Genomic DNA, 24,715 nt, shown 5'->3' on the forward strand with positions numbered 1-24,715 from the left:
ATTGGCAAATCTGCATCAGTGCCAGTCCTGTGTGTGGCATCTGTCTTTGTTTTTCTGCCACAGAAAACCTACTGTATAACAGTGGGCCAGATTTCTTCACAATTCTCCCATTAAAATAAAACAAGTAGGAGATTAAGATTGGCAAATCTGCGTCAGTGCCAGTCCTGTGTGTGGCATCTGTCTTTGTTTTTCTGCCACAGAAAACCTACTGTATAACAGTGGGCCTGATTTCTTCACAATTCTCCCATAAAAAATAAAACAAGCGGGAGATTAAGATTGGCAAAACTGCATCAGTGCCAGTCCTGTGTGTGGCATCTGTCTTTGTTTTTCTGCCACAGAAAACCTACAGTATAACAGTGGGCCTGATTAAATCACTTGTCTCCCATATCCCAAAAAAAAAATTAAAATAAAGGGAGAATAATCTTGCCTAATCTGTGCATCTGTGCGAGTGCTGTCTGTGGTATCTGTCAGTCATTTTGTGCCACAGGAACTATACCATGATATAAATCCTGATTAAATCCCTTGTCCCCCATACCAAAAAAAAGAGGGACATTTCTATTGCCAGTGTGTGCATCTGCGTCAGTCCTGTTAGTGTCATATCTGCCAGCCTCTTTCTGCCAATCAAACAGTGTAGTGTCATACAGTGGGCCTGATTTTTCCCTGCATTCTCCCACACATAAAGAGGGACATTTCTATTGCCAGTGTTTGCATCTGCATCAGTCCTGTTAGTGTCATATCTGCCAGCCTCTTTCTGCCAATCAAACTGTGTAGTGTCATACAGTGGGCCTGATTTTTCCCTGCATTCTCCCACACATAAAGAGGGACATTTCTATTGCCATTATGTGCATCTGCTTCAGTCCTGTTAGTGCCATATCTGCCAGCCTCTTTCTGCCAATCAAACTGTGTAGTGTAATACAGTGGGCCTGATTTTTCCCTGCATTCTCCCACACATAAAGAGGGACATTTCTATTGCCATTATGTGCATCTGCTTCAGTCCTGTTAGTGCCATATCTGCCAGCCTCTTTCTGCCAATCAAACTGTGTAGTGTAATAAAGTGGGCCTGATTTTTTCCTGCATTCTCCCACACATAAAAAAGGGAGATTTAAATTCACAACAAGTTCACGTACACCTTCTACCTGGGTTTACAGGACAACATAATGGTTGTTAGTTTGATTACATTTTTCCAAGAATGAGGAAGTCTGGTGGAAGAGGTCGTGGCCGTGGGCATTCATTGCCAGCTGGTAATGATGTTAGTGGTGGTGGTCGTGGAGCATCAGGTGGTCATGGGAAAAGCAATATAGCCCCTAAGTTTCGAGTTGTTGAGCCAGCGTCATCGTCTGGCTACACAAGACCTCGAAGGCTCCCTTTTCTGTGAGTAGGAAAACCGCTTTTGAAGCCAGAGCAGGAGGAACAAGTATTGGCTTTCATTGCTGACTCTGCCTCTAGCTCTTTCGCCTCCTCCTCGGAAAGTGCCAAATGTCAGAGCAGTGCGTCATCAGTGGATGCTCCCGGTCAGGAACAAGTCGCTTCCTTGTGTCCTTCATCCAGAACAACAGTGAAGGGTGCGTCAGGCGACACAACAGGTTACTCAATGGAGCTCTTTACACATACCGTGCCTGGGTTAGAAAGGGAAATTGTTAACAGGCCATGCCCATTACAAGATGAATCGGACATGGAGTGCACAGATGCACAGCCACAGCCAGATTATTATGCTGTTCCTTTGACTCAGATCAGAACATTGACCTCGCAGTGTACTGATCCAGAATCTGACCCCGATGAGACTTTGGAGCCCCGTCACCAACGCTATAGCACCGGCTTACATGGTGACCCAGAGGAAGGTGCACAGGACATAGAAGAGAAGGTCATAGATGACCCAGTTGTTGACCCTGATTGGCAGCCATTGGGGGAACAGGGTGCAGGTGGCAGTAGCTCTGAAGCGGAGGAGGAAGAGCCGCAGCAGACATCAACATCGCAACAGGTTCCATCTGGCAGGCCCGTATCTGGCCAAAAACGTGTGGCAAAACCAAAACCAGATGTAGGACAGCGTGGCCGTCCGGTTAAAGTAGCTCAGTGTGCAATGCCTGAAAAGGTATCCGATAGTAGGAAGAGTGCAGTCTGGAATTTTTTTAACCAAGATCCCAATGATCAGTGCAAAGTCATCTGTAAGAAATGCTCAAGGACCTTCAGCAGAGGTCAGAATGTTAAAAATCTAAATACAAGTTGCATGCGTAGACATTTAACCACCATGCACTTGCAAGCCTGGACAAACTACCAAACGTCCCTTAACGTTGTAGCACCCTCTCACAATGAAGCTAGTCAGCAACGCGACATCCCTTCCCTCACTGTAAGCCCACTGTTTACCACACCACCTGCAGGTAATGTGGCGGTTTTGTCGCAAGGCCAAAGCAGTCAGGGAATCACCAGGTTCGTGGTAGGAAAACTGTATGTAGGGCAACAGCAAGAATACCATCACCAACCCTCTCTCAGTCACCCATGTCCACCGGCACCCCCGCTAGTTCCACCCTATGCAGCTCTCCAGTCCAGCTCACCCTACATGAGACTCTCATTAGGAAAAGGAAGTACTCATCCTCGCATCCGCGTACACAGGGTTTGAACACCCACATTGCTAGACTAATCTCGTTAGAGATGATGCCCTACCACTTAGTTGAAAGCGAAGCTTTCAAAGCCCTGATGGACTACGCTGCACCACGCTACGAGCTACCCAGTCAACACTTTTTTTTCCAGAAAAGCCATCCCAGCCCTCCACTAGCATGTAAAAGAACGCATTGTCCATGCGCTCAGGCAATCTGTGAATAGAAAGGTGCACCTGACAACAGATGCATGGACCAGTAGGCATTGCCAGGGGCATTACATCTCCATCACGGCAACAGTTGGCTGTAGGCGTTCGTCACCCCTCCTCCTCCTCGTCCTCCAGCAGAAGCGAGAGCTCGTCCACAGACCGCAGTCGCACGACCACTCCATCCGCAGCTGCCACTGTTGCACAAGAGGTGTCCAATTATGGAACAGCTAGTGGCAAGCATCAGCAGGCTGTATTGGCAATGAAGTGTTTGGGCGACAACAGACACACCGCGGAAGTTCTGTCCGAGTTCTTGCAGCAAGAAACTCAGTCATGGCTGGGCACTGTACATCTTGAGGTAGGCAAGGTAGTGAGTGATAACGGAAGGAATTTTATGGCTGCCATAGCCCTTTCACAACTGAAACACATTCCTTGCCTGGCTCACACCTTAAACCTGGTGGTGCAGTGCTTCCTGAAAAGTTACCCGACCTGCTGCTGAAAGTGCGCAGACTTTGCTCTCACATCCGCCGTTCGCCCGTACACTCCAGCCGTATGCAGAACCATCAGCGGTCTTTGAACCTTCCCCAGCATCGCCTAATCATCGACGTTGCAACAAGGTGGAACTCCACACTGCACATGCTTCATAGACTGTGTGAACAGAGACGTGCTGTTATGTATTTGTGGCAGGATACACATACACGGGCAGGCAGTTGGATGGCAGACATGGAGTTGTCAGCTGTGCAGTGGTCGAAGCTTCAATACCTGTATCAAGTCCTTCAGTGTTTTGAGGAATGCACACGGATGGTTAGTGCAGACAACGCCGTAATAAGCATGAGCATCCCCCTAATGCGTCTGCTGATGCAAAGTTTGACACACATAAAGGAGCAGGCATCTGCAGCCGAGGACGATGGAAGCCTTGATGACAGTCAGCCATTGTCTGCTCAGGGAAGTCTACAGGATGAGGTGGCGGGCGAAGAGGAGGAGGACGAGGAGGATGATGGGGATGAGTATTTTTTGGATGAGAAAGCTTCTCAGGGGGCAATAGAAACTGCTTGCGGTGCAAGGCCGGGTTCAGGTTTTTTGAGGGAGACAAGTGACGTTGATTTGCTAGAAACTGCTCCTCAACCCAGCATATGCACTGACTTGACAACTGGAACATTGGCCCACATGGTGGATTATGCCTTGCGTATCCTAAAAAGGGACCCACGCATTATAAAAATGATGACCGATGACTAGTGTTGAGCATTCCGATACCGCAAGTATCGGGTATCGGCCAATATTTGCTGTATCGGAATTCCGATACCGAGTTCCAATATTTTTGTGATATCAGAAATCGGAATCAGAAGTTCCCAGTGTATGGTTCCCAGGGTCTGGAGGAGAGGAGACTCTCCTTCAGGCCCTGGGATCCATATTCATGTAAAAAAAAAAGAATTAAAATAAAAAATATGGATATACTCACCCCTCCGGCGGCCCCTGGACCTTACCGATGTAACCGGCAGCCTCCGTTCCTAAGAATGAGGAGTTTAGGACCTGCAATGACGTCGCGGCTTGTGGTTGGTCGCGTGAGCGGTCACATGAGCGGTCACGCGACCAATCACAAGCCGCGACGTCATCGAAGGTCCTAAACTCCTCATTCTTAGGAACGGAGGCTGCCGGTTACATCGGTAAGGTCCAGGGGCCGCCGGAGGGGTGAGTATATCCATATTTTTTATTTTAATTCTTTATTTTTTACATGAATATGGATCCCAGGGCTTGAAGGAGAGTTTCCTCTCCTTCAGACCCTGGGAACCATCCAGGATAGCTTCCGATACTTGTGTCCCATTGACTTGCATTGGTATCGGGTATCGGTATCGGCGATATCCGATATTTTTTTGATATCGGCTGATCCCATCCGATACCGATACCTTTGAGTATTGGAAGGTATCGCTCAACACTACCGATGACGATTACTGGTTGGCCTGCCTCCTTGATCCTCGCTATAAAGGCAAATTGCAAAATATCATGCCACATGAGAACCTCGAACAAATATTGGCAACCAAACAAGCTACTTTTGTAGACCGTTTGATTCAGGCATTCCCAGCACACAGCGCCGGTGATGGTTCTCACACGAGCTGCAGGGGGCAACAGGGCAGAGATGTTAGAGGTGCACAAATCAGAAGTGGCGTAGGACAGAGGGGTTTTCTGACCAGGTTGTGGAGTGATTTCGCAATGACCGCAGACACGACAGGTACAGCAGCATCAATTCAAAGTGACAGGAGACAACATTTGTCCAGTATGGTTACTAACTATTTTTCCTCCATTACCGATGTTCTCCCTCAACCGTCATTCCCCTTTGATTACTGGGCATCCAAAATAGACACCTGGCCTGAATTGGCCGAATATGCATTGCAGGAGCTTGCTTGCCCAGCAGCTAGTGTGCTATCAGAAAGAGTATTCAGTGCTGCTAGTTCAATACTGACCGAAAAAAGGACTCGTCTGTAGTGTTGAGCATTCCGATACCACAAGTATCGGGTATCGGCCGATATTTGCGGTATCGGAATTCCGATACCGAGTTCCGATATTTTTGCGATATCGGGAATCGGGATCGGAATGCATATTCATGTGTAAAATAAAGAATAAAAATAAAAAATAGGGCTATACTCACCCTCTGACGCGCCCTGGTAGTAACCGCTGCAACCGGCAGCCTCCGTTCCTAAGAATGAGCGAGTGAAGGACCTGCGATGGCGTCATGGTCTTGTGATTGGTCGCGTGAGGGGTCACATGAGCGGTCACGCGACCAATCACAAGCCACCACATCATCGAAGGTCCTTCACTCGCTCATTCTTAGGAACGGAGGCTGCCAGTTGCAGCGGTTACTACCAGGGCGCGTCAGAGGGTGAGTATATCCCTATTTTTTATTTTTATTCTTTATTTTACACACCCCTGTGATCTCGGCGTCCTTCGGCTATACTCGGGCGCAGCCGGCGCTATGGTTTCTATGGTACCGCATCGTCACTTCCGGTTATCGGCAACCTGCATTTCCGGTGCGGGTGCTTTTTAAATTCAGTGTGCACTCGTTATCTCTGCCCCCTGACGAAGGTGTGTTCGCCGAAACGCGCGTTGGGGCGGAGGCGCGGTCCCAGGAATAATTGTCCCTTGTGCGGTAAGTATTCGGCAGCAACCGCATTTTCGGTATTTTACAGGAGGGGTAACATGGTTTGAAGTGCCGTATTTATGGCCATTCTTCTGGTTTATTATTTCCATTTGCCTCTATGTACTGCATTGGTGGTTGTTTGCTGATTGCTGCAGATTGCTGCTTTATTGTTTCACCGCACTTGTACTATCTTCTATTCAGGTTTTTGCGTTATGTATTTTTAGTTTTTATTTTTTGATTTTGCATTTTTGCTAATTTTTTCTATGGCTATACCTTACACAATTAGATAATTATTCTTCTTAGGGACTTTGTTCCTGGGCACGCGCCTCCAGCTTTTTTCATCCAGCATTTTCTTGGCAGTGTCATTTTCCTTCCTCTCACTTTGGTCATGTTCATTATCAATAAAGTTTATATTTTTTGTATATTACCTTTTTGGACCGTTATTTCATTGTTCTCTTGAAAGTAGTTATATGTATTTGATGATAGGCCCTGTGGGTCTTTGTCACTAGTGGTACGGATTGCTGTTATATTATGTGTTACCATGATGACTAGTTCTATAAGCTGCTATTTACTCTTTGCTGTGTTTTGCACAGATTTTCTTATAGGCATGGACCTGAAAGCCAGAGAAATTGCCTGGCGCTCACATATTGACCAAGCGTTTGGAGGTGATGTTTCCACCTCACTGCTGACCAACGACCGCAGATGGGATGATCGAGTAATAGAGTTGCAAAATATGATTGTGAAATGGACAAAGCTCTGGTGGAACTGTACTTTCTTGGAAGGTTATCAAACTAGGAAAATGATTCCACGTGGTCTGAGGGTTAGGGTCATCCCTACCTTCCCTGTAGATGATGCTGCCTTGGTGGCGGGTTGGGAGGAGGCGTGCAATAATTGTTCCATTCAGCTCATGAAGTTATTGAGCGACTACAATAAAAATGTCATTGAACAGCTGGACTTATCCATCAAAACAGCGGAGGATGAGTTAAAATCACATGGAACTGTGGAACAACTTGACTCATGCCATAAACAGATTGAGAAGGCTATTGATAATGCTGTTAAAAAAATTCAGGATACTCAATCTTCCAAAATTAATAGGGACCGTCATGATTATGAGAGCAAGAGGGTGTATTTATGGAGAAAAGGTAGACAGTTGGATGGTGCAATGAGACGGACCCCATCTCAGTCATCTATTTCATCTGTTAGTGATACCTCTGAACGATCAGTATCTTCAATGACTACCGAGTCTAGAATGACAACACAGAATCAGAGAGATTATACGTACCATCCCTATAGACGTGATGATTTCTCTTCTGAACCTCGTAAATATAACAACAAGGTAATTAACCTCAGCTCTCATAAATTCACTGCCACTGATCTTGAGTTGTTAGAAAAGGGTCTATCCTTTTCGCCGGCAGCATCGTTTGATGTTTTTGAAGCTGTCAAGGATCTTCATCTCTTTGCCAGGTCCTTGATCTTCAAAAAATATTTCTTTAATGGTAATCTGGCTGCCCTTTTTCCCACAGAAGAAGAACAGATAGCCCTCCGTACATTGGAAGAATTGGCTGTGGAACATGACACCCCTGAGGGAGGTATGATCCCGGCCTCTATTCGTCCTAAATCTAAGAAGTTCCCTCCCCTTTCCTCGTGTCCCAATGTGGATCTTTTTGTACAACTGGTGACTAAGGAATTTCGTGAGATCCCCAGACATATCTATAGGGACAATCTGACCAGGGGGGAAAGGGGGCGCCTTCGTGTCCTTCAGGACCTTGGTGATGTTGTATTTAAACCGGCGGACAAGGGGGGTAACGTTGTTGTTTGGCCTAACACTAGGTACGAAAGGGAGGCCTTTCGCCAGCTCAACAACCAAGTCTGTTATAAGAAACTTACGTTTAACCCCTTGTCCGCCTATTCTAAACAGCTCACTGATATCATTAAGGGTGCTAGGGATGTGGGGACAATCACTGGCGAACTGGCCTCTGCGCTATTGGTGAGTGAGCCCACAATCCCTACCTTTTACCTTCTCCCCAAGGTCCACAAGGACATGAGGACGCCCCCCGGTCATCCTATAATATCTGGTAGAGGTAACTATTTAGAAAAGGTAAACCAATGGATAGACTCGAAACTGCAACCGTTGGTGGTAAGTCTACCATCATATCTTAAAGATACAGGTGAATTCTTGAGATTGATGGACGGTGTACGCCTTGAAAAGGATGAATTACTGGTGACAGCTGATGTTGAATCTCTGTACACCAGTATTCGACATCAGGATGGTCTTAGAGCGGTGGAATTCTTCCTAAATATGTCCAGCTTTTCTAAAGAAATGAAGGGTTTAATTCGTCATTTATTGGAATTTTCGTTAACACACAATTTTTTTGTTTTTAAGGGGTCCTTCTTCCTACAGCTCCAAGGGACAGCGATGGGGGCTCCCTTCGCCCCTGCTTACGCCAACCTGTTCTTGGGGCTGTGGGAGAGGGACCTCTCCCTGCCTGACCATCCGGAGTCAATGTGCCGCGTCCTCTTTTGGATGCGGTACATTGACGACATCATGATGATCTGGCGGGGCTCGGTTGACGGTCTGAAGACCGTCATGACATCTTTAAATAACAATGACAGCAATATAACATTGACATACAAGTTTGACGGTAATTCAATCGAATTCTTGGATGTCATGTTAAAACGTGACGTATGTGGTGATTTACAGACCGTTTTATATAGGAAACCTACTTCCACTAACCTTTTGTTGCACGCCTCCTCCTCACACCCTGGCCACGTTATTCAGGCTATACCAACTGGCCAATTCCTCCGCCTGCGTAGACTATGTTCTACAGAGGCTGATTTTCTTTGTCAGGCTGAGGATCTTAAAAATCGGTTATTAGTTCGTGGCCATAGTAAACGTAGCATCAAGAAGGCATTCAACAGAGCAAAACATTCTTCAAGAGATTCTCTATTGTACAAAAGTAATAATAGACCAAATCATGAGATAGTCCTTTTTATCACAAAATACCATTCCCAGTTTCCAAGGATGAAAGATATCCTTCAAAAATCCTGGCATGTATTAAGAGCGGATCCAGTCATTGCACGGTATCTGCTGGAGAGGGCCGGCATTGCAGTCAGAAGGTCTAGGAATCTTAGAGACTTTTTAGTCCATAGTCATTACACTGGAGGGAGAGTTCCTACATTTCTTGATTCCATGGCTGTCAGGGTGGGGTGCGTCCCCTGTGGCCGCTGCGTCGCTTGCCCTAACATTGAGAGAATTGGCGTGTTCCATAATTTTGATGGGTCACGTGAATTTAAGATTAGGAAAAGAATCACATGCACAAGCAAAAACGTAATCTACGTTGTAACGTGCCCATGTGCCAAGATGTATGTGGGCATGACCACTCGCTATCTTAAAACACGCATTCGCGAGCACGTTTTGGGCATTGACGCGGCGGCGGCAGTGGACGACATCTCCACCCTGAAAACACTCCCACGCCATTTCAAGATGTTCCATGACTGCAATGCTGGTCTTCTCAGGGCCAGGGGAATCGATCTCTTGGAGGTTGGGATTCGTGGAGGGGGCACATTCCAGCGGCTGGCCCGTGTCGAGTCTAAGTGGATTTGGACACTGGGCACGGTCCAGCCTGCTGGATTGAATGAAAACATCAGCTATGCCCCTTTTCTTTAATGATCAATTTTTGGTTACAGTAATCTTTTTTGTATATTTTATTATTCTTTTTATTTTGTTGTATCATCATTCCCCATCCTGTCTAGTCTGTGGTTGTTGGCCTGGCAGTGACGCTGCCGGGACTATGCTGCTTTGTTTTTAATTGTTTTTTATTATTGTATTTGTCTTTAGCACTTTACGTCACCGGAATGCTGTGTATGAATGTCCATCTCTATCTCTTGTACAACAAGACTGAACTTTACTGCCAATATGAAGACGGTCCTAGTGAAAAATATCTTTACTAAATTGCAGCATTTTGCCCATTTACATCTGCCTGCAAGGACACTCCTAATAAGAAGATTTCCCTGGGATGAGTTATTGAAGACTAAGTGCACATATGGATTATATTTGTTTATTGAATAATTCATCTCTCTAGCTTAATATTTGTCCTATTAGTTAGTTATCATATGGTTGTTGATTGTATAATCCCTGTTGAGATAAATGGAGTTGAATTATGGCTGCAATTTATAATTGTGTGTTGCTATTGCGCTGTATTGTGCTACAATGTTATAACCTGGCCAAGTAGTTGGTTATTATATTCCATTATGGGCTCACTATTTAATTATTAAGCAATTGTTTGTATTATGTATCTTTCTATTATTGTGCCCTGTAGCGTATGTACGGCAGTTTTCTGTTCTGTTCTTTTTAGGATGCGTTATAATTTTGTGTCTGTGTATAAGGTATATTGCCATCCATTTGATTATTATTTGTCAGTATAGTTTGCGCTTGTATATGTAATGTTATATTTTCCTAGCCAGCATTAACAATAATTACCGTTCTTAGTGATGGTGCGGTTGCCGGAGATCCCTGTGCGCCTGCGCGCCCCCGTGGCTGCTGTTGGGTGTTCCGGGTCACGTGGGGCCCCTGTGATCTCGGCGTCCTTCGGCTATACTCGGGCGCAGCCGGCGCTATGGTTTCTATGGTACCGCATCGTCACTTCCGGTTATCGGCAACCTGCATTTCCGGTGCGGGTGCTTTTTAAATTCGGTGTGCACTCGTTATCTCTGCCCCCTGACGAAGGTGTGTTCGCCGAAACGCGCGTTGGGGCGGAGGCGCGGTCCCAGGAATAATTGTCCCTTGTGCGGTAAGTATTCGGCAGCAACCGCATTTTCGGTATTTTACAGGAGGGGTAACATGGTTTGAAGTGCCGTATTTATGGCCATTCTTCTGGTTTATTATTTCCATTTGCCTCTATGTACTGCATTGGTGGTTGTTTGCTGATTGCTGCAGATTGCTGCTTTATTGTTTCACCGCACTTGTACTTCTATTCAGGTTTTTGCGTTATGTATTTTTAGTTTTTATTTTTTGATTTTGCATTTTTGCTAATTTTTTCTATGGCTATACCTTACACAGTTAGATAATTATTCTTCTTAGGGACTTTGTTCCTGGGCACGCGCCTCCTGCTTTTTTCATCCAGCATTTTCTTGGCAGTGTCATTTTCCTTCCTCTCACTTTGGTCATGTTCATTATCAATAAAGTTTATATTTTTTGTATATTACCTTTTTGGACCGTTATTTCATCGTTCTCTTGAAAGTAGTTATATGTATTTGATGATAGGCCCTGTGGGTCTTTGTCACTAGTGGTACGGATTGCTGTTATATTATGTGTTACCATGATGACTAGTTCTATAAGCTGCTATTTATTTTACACATGAATATGGGAATATGAGTTTCCTCTCCTTCAGACCCTGGGAACCATCCAGGATCACTTCCGATATTTGTGTCCCATTGACTTGTATTGGTATCGGGTATCGGCGATATCCGATATTTTTCGGATATCGGCCTATACAATCCGATACCGATACTTTCAAATATCGGAAGGTATTGCTCAACACTACTCGTCTGGCTACCCAAAATGTTGATGATCTAACCTTCATTAAAATGAACCACTCATGGATTTCAAATTATTTTGCCCCACCTTTCCCGGCTGACACCTAGCTTTCCTGTAAAAAAGTCTTGCTTTGGGACTCGTCAGAGTGCCGTTTGTCTGAAGAGGTGGGTGTGCCCACTTTTGATCGACGGCACTGGCACTGGGTCCCTCATAGTACAATGAAGTGTCTCTGGTGGTGGTGGCGCGCACCCAACGTCAGACACACCATTGTAACATGAGGGGCCCTGGGCTTGTACCGCCGGCCAGGAGAGAGTGTCCCCCCCAGGTCAAACAGTGCTCTACCACTTGCAAAATTATCTGTCGCTGCTCCACCACTGTTTAGTAGTGTTGAGCGATACCTTCCGATCGGATAGTATCAGCCGATACTTGAAAAATATCGGATATCGCCGATACCGATACCCGATACCAATACAAGTCAATGGGACTCAAGTATCGGAAGGTATCCTGGATGGTTCCCAGGGTCTGAAGGAGAGGAAACTCTCCTTCAGGCCCTGGGATCCATATTCATGTAAAAAATAAAGAATTAAAATGAAAAATATGGATATACTCACCCGTCCGGCGGCCCCTGGACCTTACCGCTGTTAACCTGCAGCCTCCGTTCCTAAGAATGAGGAGTTTAGGACCTTAGATGACGTCGCGGCTGACGTCGCGGCTTGTGATTGGTCGCGTGACCGCTCATGTGACCAATCACAAGCCGCGACGTCATCGCAGGTCCTAAACTCCTCATTCTTAGGAACGGAGGCTGCCGGTTAACAGCGGTAAGGTCCAGGGGCCGCCGGACTGGTGAGTATATCCATATTTTTTATTTTAATTCTTTATTTTTTACATGAATATGGATCCCAGGGCCTGAAGGAGAGTCTCTTCTCCTCCAGACCCTGGGAACCATACACTGGGAACTTCCGATTCTGATTTTCGATATCACAAAAATATCAGAACTCGGTATCGGAATTCCGATACCGCAAGTATGGGCCGATACCCGATACTTGCGGTATCGGAATGCTCAACACTACTGTTTAGTCTATGCGCTGAAATCCTTCAATGGCTGGCACAGACAATAACAATTTGTTGACATGTATGATCCTAGTTAAAATAGTCAGGGGCCCTGTCCTACATTTACACCAGTAAATACTTTGCGCAAAATTACAATGTCTGAAAGTCAGCATAGGAGCACACCCCTGTACCTAAGTATGCCACCCCTTTTTTTTTTTTTGGTTTTCTTATTTTTTGGGATAGATTAACATCAATTTAGGTTTTGGGAGTACTTACTGTGTCAGACACTCCTTCCAATTGTCCTCCGCTGACCACACCAATGCTGCCAGTGTACCCCTGCCACATAATGGAAGCTGCATAGAGCCTATTTTATTATTTTAGGCCTAGGAAGTCTGTCTGCGGTCCCTCCTTCCAATTGTCCTCCGCTGACCACACCAATGCTGCCTGTGTACCCCTGCCACATAATGGAAGCTGCATAGAGCCTATTTTATTATTTTAGGCCTAGGAAATCTGTCTGCGGTCCCTCCTTCCAATTGTCCTCCGCTGACCACACCAATGCTGCTTGTGTACCCCTGTAGCGAAATTTAAGCTGCATAGAGCCTATTTTATTATTTTAGGCCTAGGAAGCCTGTCTGCGGTCCCTCCCTCCAATTGTCCTCCGCTGACCACACCAATGCTGCCTGTGTACCCCTGCCACATAATGGAAGCTGCATAGAGCCTATTTTATTATTTTAGGCCTAGGAAGTCAGTCTGCGGTCCCTCCTTCCAATTGTCCTCCGCTGACCACACCAATGCTGCCTGTGTACCCCTGTAGCCAAATTTAAGCTGCATAGAGCCTATTGTATTATTTTAGGCCTAGGAAGTCTGTCTGCGGTCCCTCCCTCCAATTGTCCTCCGCTGACCACACCAATGCTGCCTGTGTACCCCTGCCACATAATGGAAGCTGCATAGAGCCTATTTTATTATTTTAGGCCTAGGAAGTCTGTCTGCGGTCCCTCCTTCCAATTGTACTCCGATGACCACACCAATGCTGCCTGTGTACCCCTGCCACATAATGGAAGCTGCATAGAGCCTATTTTATTATTTTAGGCCTAGGAAGACTGTCTACGGTCCCTCCTTCCAACTGTCCTCCGCTGACCACACCAATGCTGCCTGTGTACCCCTGCCACATAATGGAAGCTGCATAGAGCCTATTTTATTATTTTAGGCCTAGGAAGTCTGTCTGCGGTCCCTCCTTCCAATTGTCCTCCGCTGACCACACCAATGCTGCCTGTGTACCCCTGCCACATAATGGAAGCTGCATAGAGCCTATTTTATTATTTTAGGCCTAGGAAGTCTGTCTACGGTCCCTCCTTCCAACTGTCCTCCGCTGACCACACCAATGCTGCCTGTGTACCCCTGCCACATAATGGAAGCTGCATAGAGCCTATTTTATTATTTTAGGCCTAGGAAGTCTGTCTGCGGTCCCTCCTTCCAATTGTCCTCCGCTGATCACACCAATGCTGCCTGTGTACCCCTGCCACATAATGGAAGCTGCATAGAGCCTATTTTATTATATTAGGCCTAGGAAGTCTGTCTGTGGTCCCTCCTTCCAATTGTCCTCCGCTGATCACACCAATGCTGCCTGTGTACCCCTGCCACATAATGGAAGCTGCATAGAGCCTATTTTATTATTTTAGGCCTAGGAAGTCTGTCTGCGGTCCCTCGCTCCAATTGTCCTCCGCTGACCACACCAATGCTGCCTGTGTACCCCTGCCACTTAATGGAAGCTGCATAGAGCCTATTTTATTATTTTAGGCCTAGGAAGTCTGTCTGTGGTCCCTCCTTCCAATTGTCCTCCGCTGACCACACCAATGCTGCCTGTGTACCCCTGCCACATAATGGAAGCTGCATAGAGCCTATTTTATTATTTTAGGCCTAGGAAGTCTGTCTGCGGTCCCTCGCTCCAATTGTCCTCCGCTTACCACACCAATGCTGCCTGTGTACCCCTGCCACTTAATGGAAGCTGCATAGAGCCTATTTTATTATTTTAGGCCTAGGAAGTCTGTCTGCGGTCCCTCCTTCCAATTGTCCTCCGCTGATCACACCAATGCTGCCTGTGTACCCCTGCCACATAATGGAAGCTGCATAGAGCCTATTTTATTATTTTAGGCCTAGGAAGTCTGTCTGCGGTCCCTCGCTCCAATTATCCTCCGCTGACTACACCAACGCTGCCTGTGTACCCCTGCCACTTAATGGAAGCTGCATACAGCCTATTTTATCATTTTAGGCCTAGGAAGTCTGTCTGTGGTCCCTCCTTCCAATTGTCCTCCGCTGACCACACCAATGTTGCCTGTGTACCCCTGCCACATAATGGAAGCTGCATAGAGCCTATTTTATTATTTTAGGCCTAGGAAGTCTGTCTGCGGTCCCTCGCTCCAATTGTCCTCCGCTGACTACACCAATGCTGCCTGTGTACCCCTGCCACTTAATGGAAGCTGCATAGAGCCTATTTTATTATTTTAGGCCTAGGAAGTCTGTCTGTGGTCCCTCCTTCCAATTGTCCTCCGCTGACCACACCAATGCTGCCTGTGTACCCCTGCCACATAATGGAAGCTGCATAGAGCCTATTTTATTATTTTAGGCCTAGGAAGTCTGTCTGCGGTCCCTGCCTCCAACTGTCCTCCGCTGACCACACCAAGACTGCCTGTGTACCCCTGCCACATAATGGAAGCTGCATAGAGCCTATTTTATTATTTTAGGCCTAGGAAGTCTGTCTGCGGTCCTTCCTTCCAATTGTCCTCCGCTCACCACACCAATGCTGCCTGTGTACCCCTGCCACATAATGGAAGCTGCATAGAGCCTATTTTATTATTTTAGGCCTAGGAAGTCTGTCTGAGGTCCCTCCTTCCAAATGTCCTCCGACGACGACACCAATGCTGCCTGTGTACCCCTGCCACATAATGGAAGCTGCATAGAGCCTATTTTATTATTTTAGGCCTAGGAAGTCTGTCTGCGGTCCCTCCTTCCAATTGTCCTCCGCTGACCACACCAATGCTGCCTGTGTACCCCTGCCACATAATGGAAGCTGCATAGAGCCTATTTTATTATTTTAGTCCTAGGAAGTCTGTCTGCGGTCCCTCGCTCCAATTGTCCTCCGCTGACCACACCAATGCTGCCTGTGTACCCCTGCCACTTAATGGAAGCTGCATAGAGCCTATTTTATTATTTTAGGCCTAGGAAGTCTGTCTGTGGTCCCTCCTTCCAATTGTCCTCCGCTGACCACACCAATGCTGCCTGTGTACCCCTGCCACATAATGGAAGCTGCATAGAGCCTATTTTATTATTTTAGGCCTAGGAAGTCTGTCTGCGGTCCCTGCCTCCAATTGTCCTCCGCTGACCACACCAAGACTGCCTGTGTACCCCTGCCACATAATGGAAGCTGCATAGAGCCTATTTTATTATTTTAGGCCTAGGAAGTCTGTCTGCGGTCCTTCCTTCCAATTGTCCTCCGCTGACCACACCAATGCTGCCTGTGTACCCCTGCCACATAATGGAAGCTGCATAGAGCCTATTTTATTATTTTAGGCCTAGGAAGTCTGTCTACGGTCCCTCCTTCCAAATGTCCTCCGATGACGACACCAATGCTGCCTGTGTACCCCTGCCACATAATGGAAGCTGCATAGAGCCTATTTTATTATTTTAAGCCTAGGAAGTCTGTCTGCAGTCCCTCCTTCCAATTGTCCTCCGCTGACCACACCAATGCTGCCTGTGTACCCCTGCCACATAATGGAAGCTGCATAGAGCCTATTTTATTATTTTAGGCCTAGGAAGTCTGTCTACGGTCCCTCCTTCCAAATGTCCTCCGCTGACCACACCAATGCTGCTTGTGTACCCCTGTAGTCAAATTTAAGCTGCATAGAGCCTATTTTATTATTTTAGGCCTAGGAAGTCTGTCTGCGGTCCCTCCCTCCAATTGTCCTCCGCTGACCACACCAATGCTGCCTGTGTACCCCTGCCACATAATGGAAGCTGCATAGAGCCTATTTTATTATTTTAGGCCTAGGAAGTCAGTCTGCGGTCCCTCCTTCCAATTGTCCTCCGCTGACCACACCAATGCTGCCTGTGTACCCCTGTAGCCAATTTTAAGCTGCATAGAGCCTATTGTATTATTTTAGGCCTAGGAAGTCTGTCTGCGGTCCCTCCCTCCAATTGTCCTCCGCTGACCACACCAATGCTGCCTGTGTACCCCTGCCACATAATGGAAGCTGCATAGAGCCTATTTTATTATTTTAGGCCTAGGAAGTCTGTCTGCGGTCCCTCCCTCCAATTGTCCTCCGCTGACCACACCAATGCTGCCTGTGTACCCCTGCCACATAATGGAAGCTGCATAGAGCCTATTTTATTATTTTAGGCCTAGGAAGTCTGTCTGCGGTCCCTGCCTCCAACTGTCCTCCGCTGACCACACCAAGACTGCCTGTGTACCCCTGCCACATAATGGAAGCTGCATAGAGCCTATTTTATTATTTTAGGCCTAGGAAGTCTGTCTGCGGTCCTTCCTTCCAATTGTCCTCTGCTCACCACACCAATGCTGCCTGTGTACCCCTGCCACATAATGGAAGCTGCATAGGGCCTATTTTATTATTTTAGGCCTAGGAAGTCTGTCTGTGGTCCCTCCTTTTAAATGTCCTCCGACGACGACACCAATGCTGCCTGTGTACCCCTGCCACATAATGGAAGCTGCATAGAGCCTATTTTATTATTTTAGGCCTAGGAAGTCTGTCTGCGGTCCCTCCTTCCAATTGTCCTCCGCTGACCACACCAATGCTGCCTGTGTACCCCTGCCACATAATGGAAGCTGCATAGAGCCTATTTTATTATTTTAGTCCTAGGAAGTCTGTCTGCGGTCCTTCCTTCCAATTGTCCTCTGCTCACCACACCAATGCTGCCTGTGTACCCCTGCCACATAATGGAAGCTGCATAGGGCCTATTTTATTATTTTAGGCCTAGGAAGTCTGTCTGTGGTCCCTCCTTTTAAATGTCCTCCGACGACGACACCAATGCTGCCTGTGTACCCCTGCCACATAATGGAAGCTGCATAGAGCCTATTTTATTATTTTAGGCCTAGGAAGTCTGTCTGCGGTCCCTCCTTCCAATTGTCCTCCGCTGACCACACCAATGCTGCCTGTGTACCCCTGCCACATAATGGAAGCTGCATAGAGCCTATTTTATTATTTTAGTCCTAGGAAGTCTGTCTGCGGTCCCTCGCTCCAATTGTCCTCCGCTGACCACACCAATGCTGCCTGTGTACCCCTGCCACTTAATGGAAGCTGCATAGAGCCTATTTTATTATTTTAGGCCTAGGAAGTCTGTCTGTGGTCCCTCCTTCCAATTGTCCTCCGCTGACCACACCAATGCTGCCTGTGTACCCCTGCCACATAATGGAAGCTGCATAGAGCCTATTTTATTATTTTAGGCCTAGGAAGTCTGTCTGCGGTCCCTGCCTCCAATTGTCCTCCGCTGACCACACCAAGACTGCCTGTGTACCCCTGCCACATAATGGAAGCTGCATAGAGCCTATTTTATTATTTTAGGCCTAGGAAGTCTGTCTGCGGTCCTTCCTTCCAAATGTCCTCCGCTGACCACACCAATGCTGCCTGTGTACCCCTGCCACATAATGGAAGCTGCATAGAGCCTATTTTATTATTTTAGGCCTAGGAAGTCTGTCTACGGTCCCTCCTTCCAAATGTCCTCCGATGACGACACCAATGCTGCCTGTGTACCCCTGCCACATAATGGAAGCTGCATAGAGCCTATTTTATTATTTTAAGCCTAGGAAGTCTGTCTGCAGTCCCTACTTCCAATTGTCCTCCGCTGACCACACCAATGCTGCCTGTGTACCCCTGCCACATAATGGAAGCTGCATAGAGCCTATTTTATTATTTTAGGCCTAGGAAGTCTGTCTACGGTCCCTCCTTCCAAATGTCCTCCGCTGACCACACCAATGCTGCTTGTGTACCCCTGTAGCCAAATTTAAGCTGCATAGAGCCTATTTTATTATTTTAGGCCTAGGAAGTCTGTCGGCGGTCCCTCCCTCCAATTGTCCTCCGCTGACCACACCAATGCTGCCTGTGTACCCCTGCCACATAATGGAAGCTGCATAGAGCCTATTTTATTATTTTAGGCCTAGGAAGTCAGTCTGCGGTCCCTCCTTCCAATTGTCCTCCGCTGACCACACCAATGCTGCCTGTGTACCCCTGTAGCCAAATTTAAGCTGCATAGAGCCTATTGTATTATTTTAGGCCTAGGAAGTCTGTCTGCGGTCCCTCCCTCCAATTGTCCTCCGCTGACCACACCAATGCTGCCTGTGTACCCCTGCCACATAATGGAAGCTGCATAGAGCCTATTTTATTATTTTAGGCCTAGGAAGTCTGTCTGCGGTCCCTCCCTCCAATTGTCCTCCGCTGACCACACCAATGCTGCCTGTGTACCCCTGCCACATAATGGAAGCTGCATAGAGCCTATTTTATTATTTTAGGCCTAGGAAGTCTGTCTGCGGTCCCTCCTTCCAATTGTACTCCGCTGACCACACCAATGCTGCCTGTGTACCCCTGCCACATAATGGAAGCTGCATAGAGCCTATTTTATTATTTTAGGCCTAGGAAGACTGTCTACGGTCCCTCCTTCCAACTGTCCTCCGCTGACCACACCAATGCTGCCTGTGTACCCCTGCCACATAATGGAAGCTGCATAGAGCCTATTTTATTATTTTAGGCCTAGGAAGTCTGTCTGCGGTCCCTCCTTCCAATTGTCCTCCGCTGACCACACCAATGCTGCCTGTGTACCCCTGCCACATAATGGAAGCTGCATAGAGCCTATTTTATTATTTTAGGCCTAGGAAGTCTGTCTACGGTCCCTCCTTCCAACTGTCCTCCGCTGACCACACCAATGCTGCCTGTGTACCCCTGCCACATAATGGAAGCTGCATAGAGCCTATTTTATTATTTTAGGCCTAGGAAGTCTGTCTGCGGTCCCTCCTTCCAATTGTCCTCCGCTGATCACACCTATGCTGCCTGTGTACCCCTGCCACATAATGGAAGCTGTATAGAGCCTATTTTATTATTTTAGGCCTAGGAAGTCTGTCTGTGGTCCCTCCTTCCAATTGTCCTCCGCTGATCACACCAATGCTGCCTGTGTACCCCTGCCACATAATGGAAGCTGCATAGAGCCTATTTTATTATTTTAGGCCTAGGAAGTCTGTCTGCGGTCCCTCGCTCCAATTGTCCTCCGCTGACCACACCAATGCTGCCTGTGTACCCCTGCCACTTAATGGAAGCTGCATAGAGCCTATTTTATTATTTTAGGCCTAGGAAGTCTGTCTGTGGTCCCTCCTTCCAATTGTCCTCCGCTGACCACACCAATGCTGCCTGTGTACCCCTGCCACATAATGGAAGCTGCATAGAGCCTATTTTATTATTTTAGGCCTAGGAAGTCTGTCTGCGGTCCCTCGCTCCAATTGTCCTCCGCTTACCACACCAATGCTGCCTGTGTACCCCTGCCACTTAATGGAAGCTGCATAGAGCCTATTTTATTATTTTAGGCCTAGGAAGTCTGTCTGCGGTCCCTCCTTCCAATTGTCCTCCGCTGATCACACCAATGCTGCCTGTGTACCCCTGCCACATAATGGAAGCTGCATAGAGCCTATTTTATTATTTTAGGCCTAGGAAGTCTGTCTGCGGTCCCTCGCTCCAATTGTCCTCCGCTGACTACACCAACGCTGCCTGTGTACCCCTGCCACTTAATGGAAGCTGCATACAGCCTATTTTATCATTTTAGGCCTAGGAAGTCTGTCTGTGGTCCCTCCTTCCAATTGTCCTCCGCTGACCACACCAATGTTGCCTGTGTACCCCTGCCACATAATGGAAGCTGCATAGAGCCTATTTTATTATTTTAGGCCTAGGAAGTCTGTCTGCGGTCCCTCGCTCCAATTGTCCTCCGCTGACTACACCAATGCTGCCTGTGTACCCCTGCCACTTAATGGAAGCTGCATAGAGCCTATTTTATTATTTTAGGCCTAGGAAGTCTGTCTGTGGTCCCTCCTTCCAATTGTCCTCCGCTGACCACACCAATGCTGCCTGTGTACCCCTGCCACATAATGGAAGCTGCATAGAGCCTATTTTATTATTTTAGGCCTAGGAAGTCTGTCTGCGGTCCCTGCCTCCAACTGTCCTCCGCTGACCACACCAAGACTGCCTGTGTACCCCTGCCACATAATGGAAGCTGCATAGAGCCTATTTTATTATTTTAGGCCTAGGAAGTCTGTCTGCGGTCCTTCCTTCCAATTGTCCTCCGCTCACCACACCAATGCTGCCTGTGTACCCCTGCCACATAATGGAAGCTGCATAGAGCCTATTTTATTATTTTAGGCCTAGGAAGTCTGTCTGAGGTCCCTCCTTCCAAATGTCCTCCGACGACGACACCAATGCTGCCTGTGTACCCCTGCCACATAATGGAAGCTGCATAGAGCCTATTTTATTATTTTAGGCCTAGGAAGTCTGTCTGCGGTCCCTCCTTCCAATTTTCCTCCGCTGACCACACCAATGCTGCCTGTGTACCCCTGCCACATAATGGAAGCTGCATAGAGCCTATTTTATTATTTTAGTCCTAGGAAGTCTGTCTGCGGTCCCTCGCTCCAATTGTCCTCCGCTGACCACACCAATGCTGCCTGTGTACCCCTGCCACTTAATGGAAGCTGCATAGAGCCTATTTTATTATTTTAGGCCTAGAAAGTCTGTCTGTGGTCCCTCCTTCCAATTGTCCTCCGCTGACCACACCAATGCTGCCTGTGTACCCCTGCCACATAATGGAAGCTGCATAGAGCCTATTTTATTATTTTAGGCCTAGGAAGTCTGTCTGCGGTCCCTGCCTCCAATTGTCCTCCGCTGACCACACCAAGACTGCCTGTGTACCCCTGCCACATAATGGAAGCTGCATAGAGCCTATTTTATTATTTTAGGCCTAGGAAGTCTGTCTGCGGTCCTTCCTTCCAATTGTCCTCCGCTGACCACACCAATGCTGCCTGTGTACCCCTGCCACATAATGGAAGCTGCATAGAGCCTATTTTATTATTTTAGGCCTAGGAAGTCTGTCTCTGGTCCCTCCTTCCAAATGTCCTCCGATGACGACACCAATGCTGCCTGTGTACCCCTGCCACATAATGGAAGCTGCATAGAGCCTATTTTATTATTTTAAGCCTAGGAAGTCTGTCTGCAGTCCCTCCTTCCAATTGTCCTCCGCTGACCACACCAATGCTGCCTGTGTACCCCTGCCACATAATGGAAGCTGCATAGAGCCTATTTTATTATTTTAGGCCTAGGAAGTCTGTCTGCGGTCCCTCCTTCCAATTGTCCTCCGCTGACCACACCAATGCTGCCTGTGTACCCCTGCCACATAATGGAAGCTGCATAGAGCCTATTTTATTATTTTAGGCCTAGGAAGTCTGTCTGCGGTCCCTCCTTCCAATTGTCCTCCGATGACCACACCAATGCTGCCTGTGTACCCCTGCCACATAAGGGAAGCTGCATAGAGTCTATTTTATTATTTTAGGCCTAGGAAGTCTGTCTGCGGTCCCTCCCTTCAATTGTCCTCCGCTGACCACACCAATGCTGCCTGCGTACCCCTGCCACATAATGGAAGCTGCATAAAGCCTATTTTATTTCTTTAGGCCTAGGAAGTCTGTCTGCGGTCCCTCCTTCCAATTGTCCTCCGCTGATCACACCAATGCTGCCTGTGTACCCCTGCCACATAATGGAAGCTGCATAGAGCCTATTTTATTATTTTAGGCCTAGGAAGTCTGTCTGCGGTCCCTCGCTCCAATTGTCCTCCGCTGACCACACCAATGCTGCCTGTGTACCCCTGCCACTTAATGGAAGCTGCATAGAGCCTATTTTATTATTTTAGGCCTAGGAAGTCTGTCTGTGGTCCCTCCTTCCAACTGTCCTCCGCTGACCACACCAATGCTGCCTGTGTACCCCTGCCACATAATGGAAGCTGCATAGAGCCTATTTTATTATTTTAGACCTAGGAAGTCTGTCTGCGGTCCCTCCTTCCAATTGTCCTCCGCTGATCACACCAATGCTGCCTGTGTACCCCTGCCACATAATGGAAGCTGCATAGAGCCTATTTTATTATTTTAGGCCTAGGAAGTCTGTCTGCGGTCCCTCGCTCCAATTGTCCTCCGCTGACCACACCAATGCTGCCTGTGTACCCCTGCCACATAATGGAAGCTGCATAAAGCCTATTTTATTATTTTAGGCCTAGGAAGTCTGTCTCTGGTGCCTCCTTCCAATTGTCCTCCGCTGACCACACCAATGCTGCCTGTGTACCCTTGTAGCCAAATTTAAGCTGCATAGAGCCTATTTTATTATTTTAGGCCTAGGAAGTCTGTCTGCGGTCCCTCGCTCCAATTGTCCTCCGCTTACCACACCAATGCTGCCTGTGTACCCCTGCCACTTAATGGAAGCTGCATAGAGCCTATTTTATTATTTTAGGCCTAGGAAGTCTGTCTGCGGTCCCTCCTTCCAATTGTCCTCCGCTGATCACACCAATGCTGCCTGTGTACCCCTGCCACATAATGGAAGCTGCATAGAGCCTATTTTATTATTTTAGGCCTAGGAAGTCTGTCTGCGGTCCCTCGCTCCAATTGTCCTCCGCTGACTACACCAACGCTGCCTGTGTACCCCTGCCACTTAATGGAAGCTGCATACAGCCTATTTTATCATTTTAGGCCTAGGAAGTCTGTCTGCGGTCCCTCCTTCCAATTGTCCTCCGATGACCACACCAATGCTGCCTGTGTACCCCTGCCACATAAGGGAAGCTGCATAGAGTCTATTTTATTATTTTAGGCCTAGGAAGTCTGTCTGCGGTCCCTCCCTTCAATTGTCCTCCGCTGACCACACCAATGCTGCCTGCGTACCCCTGCCACATAATGGAAGCTGCATAGAGCCTATTTTATTACTTTAGGCCTAGGAAGTCTGTCTGCGGTCCCTCCTTCCAATTGTCCTCCGACGATCACACCAATGCTGCCTGTGTACCCCTGCAACATAATGGAAGCTGCATAGAGCCTATTTTATTATTTTAGGCATAGGAAGTCTGTCTGCGGTCCCTGCCTCCAACTGTCCTCCGCTGACCACACCAAGACTGCCTGTGTACCCCTGCCACATAATGGAAGCTGCATAGAGCCTATTTTATTATTTTAGGCCTAGGAAGTCTGTCTGCGGTCCTTCCTTCCAATTGTCCTCCGCTCACCACACCAATGCTGCCTGTGTACCCCTGCCACATAATGGAAGCTGCATAGAGCCTATTTTATTATTTTAGGCCTAGGAAGTCTGTCTGAGGTCCCTCCTTCCAAATGTCCTCCGACGACGATACCAATGCTGCCTGTGTACCCCTGCCACATAATGGAAGCTGCATAGAGCCTATTTTATTATTTTAGGCCTAGGAAGTCTGTCTGCGGTCCCTCCTTCCAATTGTCCTCTGCTGACCACACCAATGCTGCCTGTGTACCCCTGCCACATAATGGAAGCTGCATAGAGCCTATTTTATTATTTTAGTCCTAGGAAGTCTGTCTGCGGTCCCTCGCTCCAATTGTCCTCCGCTGACCACACCAATGCTGCCTGTGTACCCCTGCCACTTAATGGAAGCTGCATAGAGCCTATTTTATTATTTTAGGCCTAGGAAGTCTGTCTGTGGTCCCTCCTTCCAATTGTCCTCCGCTGACCACACCAATGCTGCCTGTGTACCCCTGCCACATAATGGAAGCTGCATAGAGCCTATTTTATTATTTTAGGCCTAGGAAGTCTGTCTGCGGTCCCTGCCTCCAATTGTCCTCCGCTGACCACACCAAGACTGCCTGTGTACCCCTGCCACATAATGGAAGCTGCATAGAGCCTATTTTATTATTTTAGGCCTAGGAAGTCTGTCTGCGGTCCTTCCTTCCAAATGTCCTCCGATGACGACACCAATGCTGCCTGTGTACCCCTGCCACATAATGGAAGCTGCATAGAGCCTATTTTATTATTTTAAGCCTAGGAAGTCTGTCTGTAGTCCCTCCTTCCAATTGTCCTCCGCTGACCACACCAATGCTGCCTGTGTACCCCTGCCACATAATGGAAGCTGCATAGAGCCTATTTTATTATTTTAGGCCTAGGAAGTCTGTCTG

The sequence above is a fragment of the Ranitomeya variabilis genome, chromosome 4, assembly GCF_051348905.1.
Source record: "Ranitomeya variabilis isolate aRanVar5 chromosome 4, aRanVar5.hap1, whole genome shotgun sequence".
In the NCBI taxonomy this organism is placed as follows: domain Eukaryota; kingdom Metazoa; phylum Chordata; class Amphibia; order Anura; family Dendrobatidae; genus Ranitomeya; species Ranitomeya variabilis.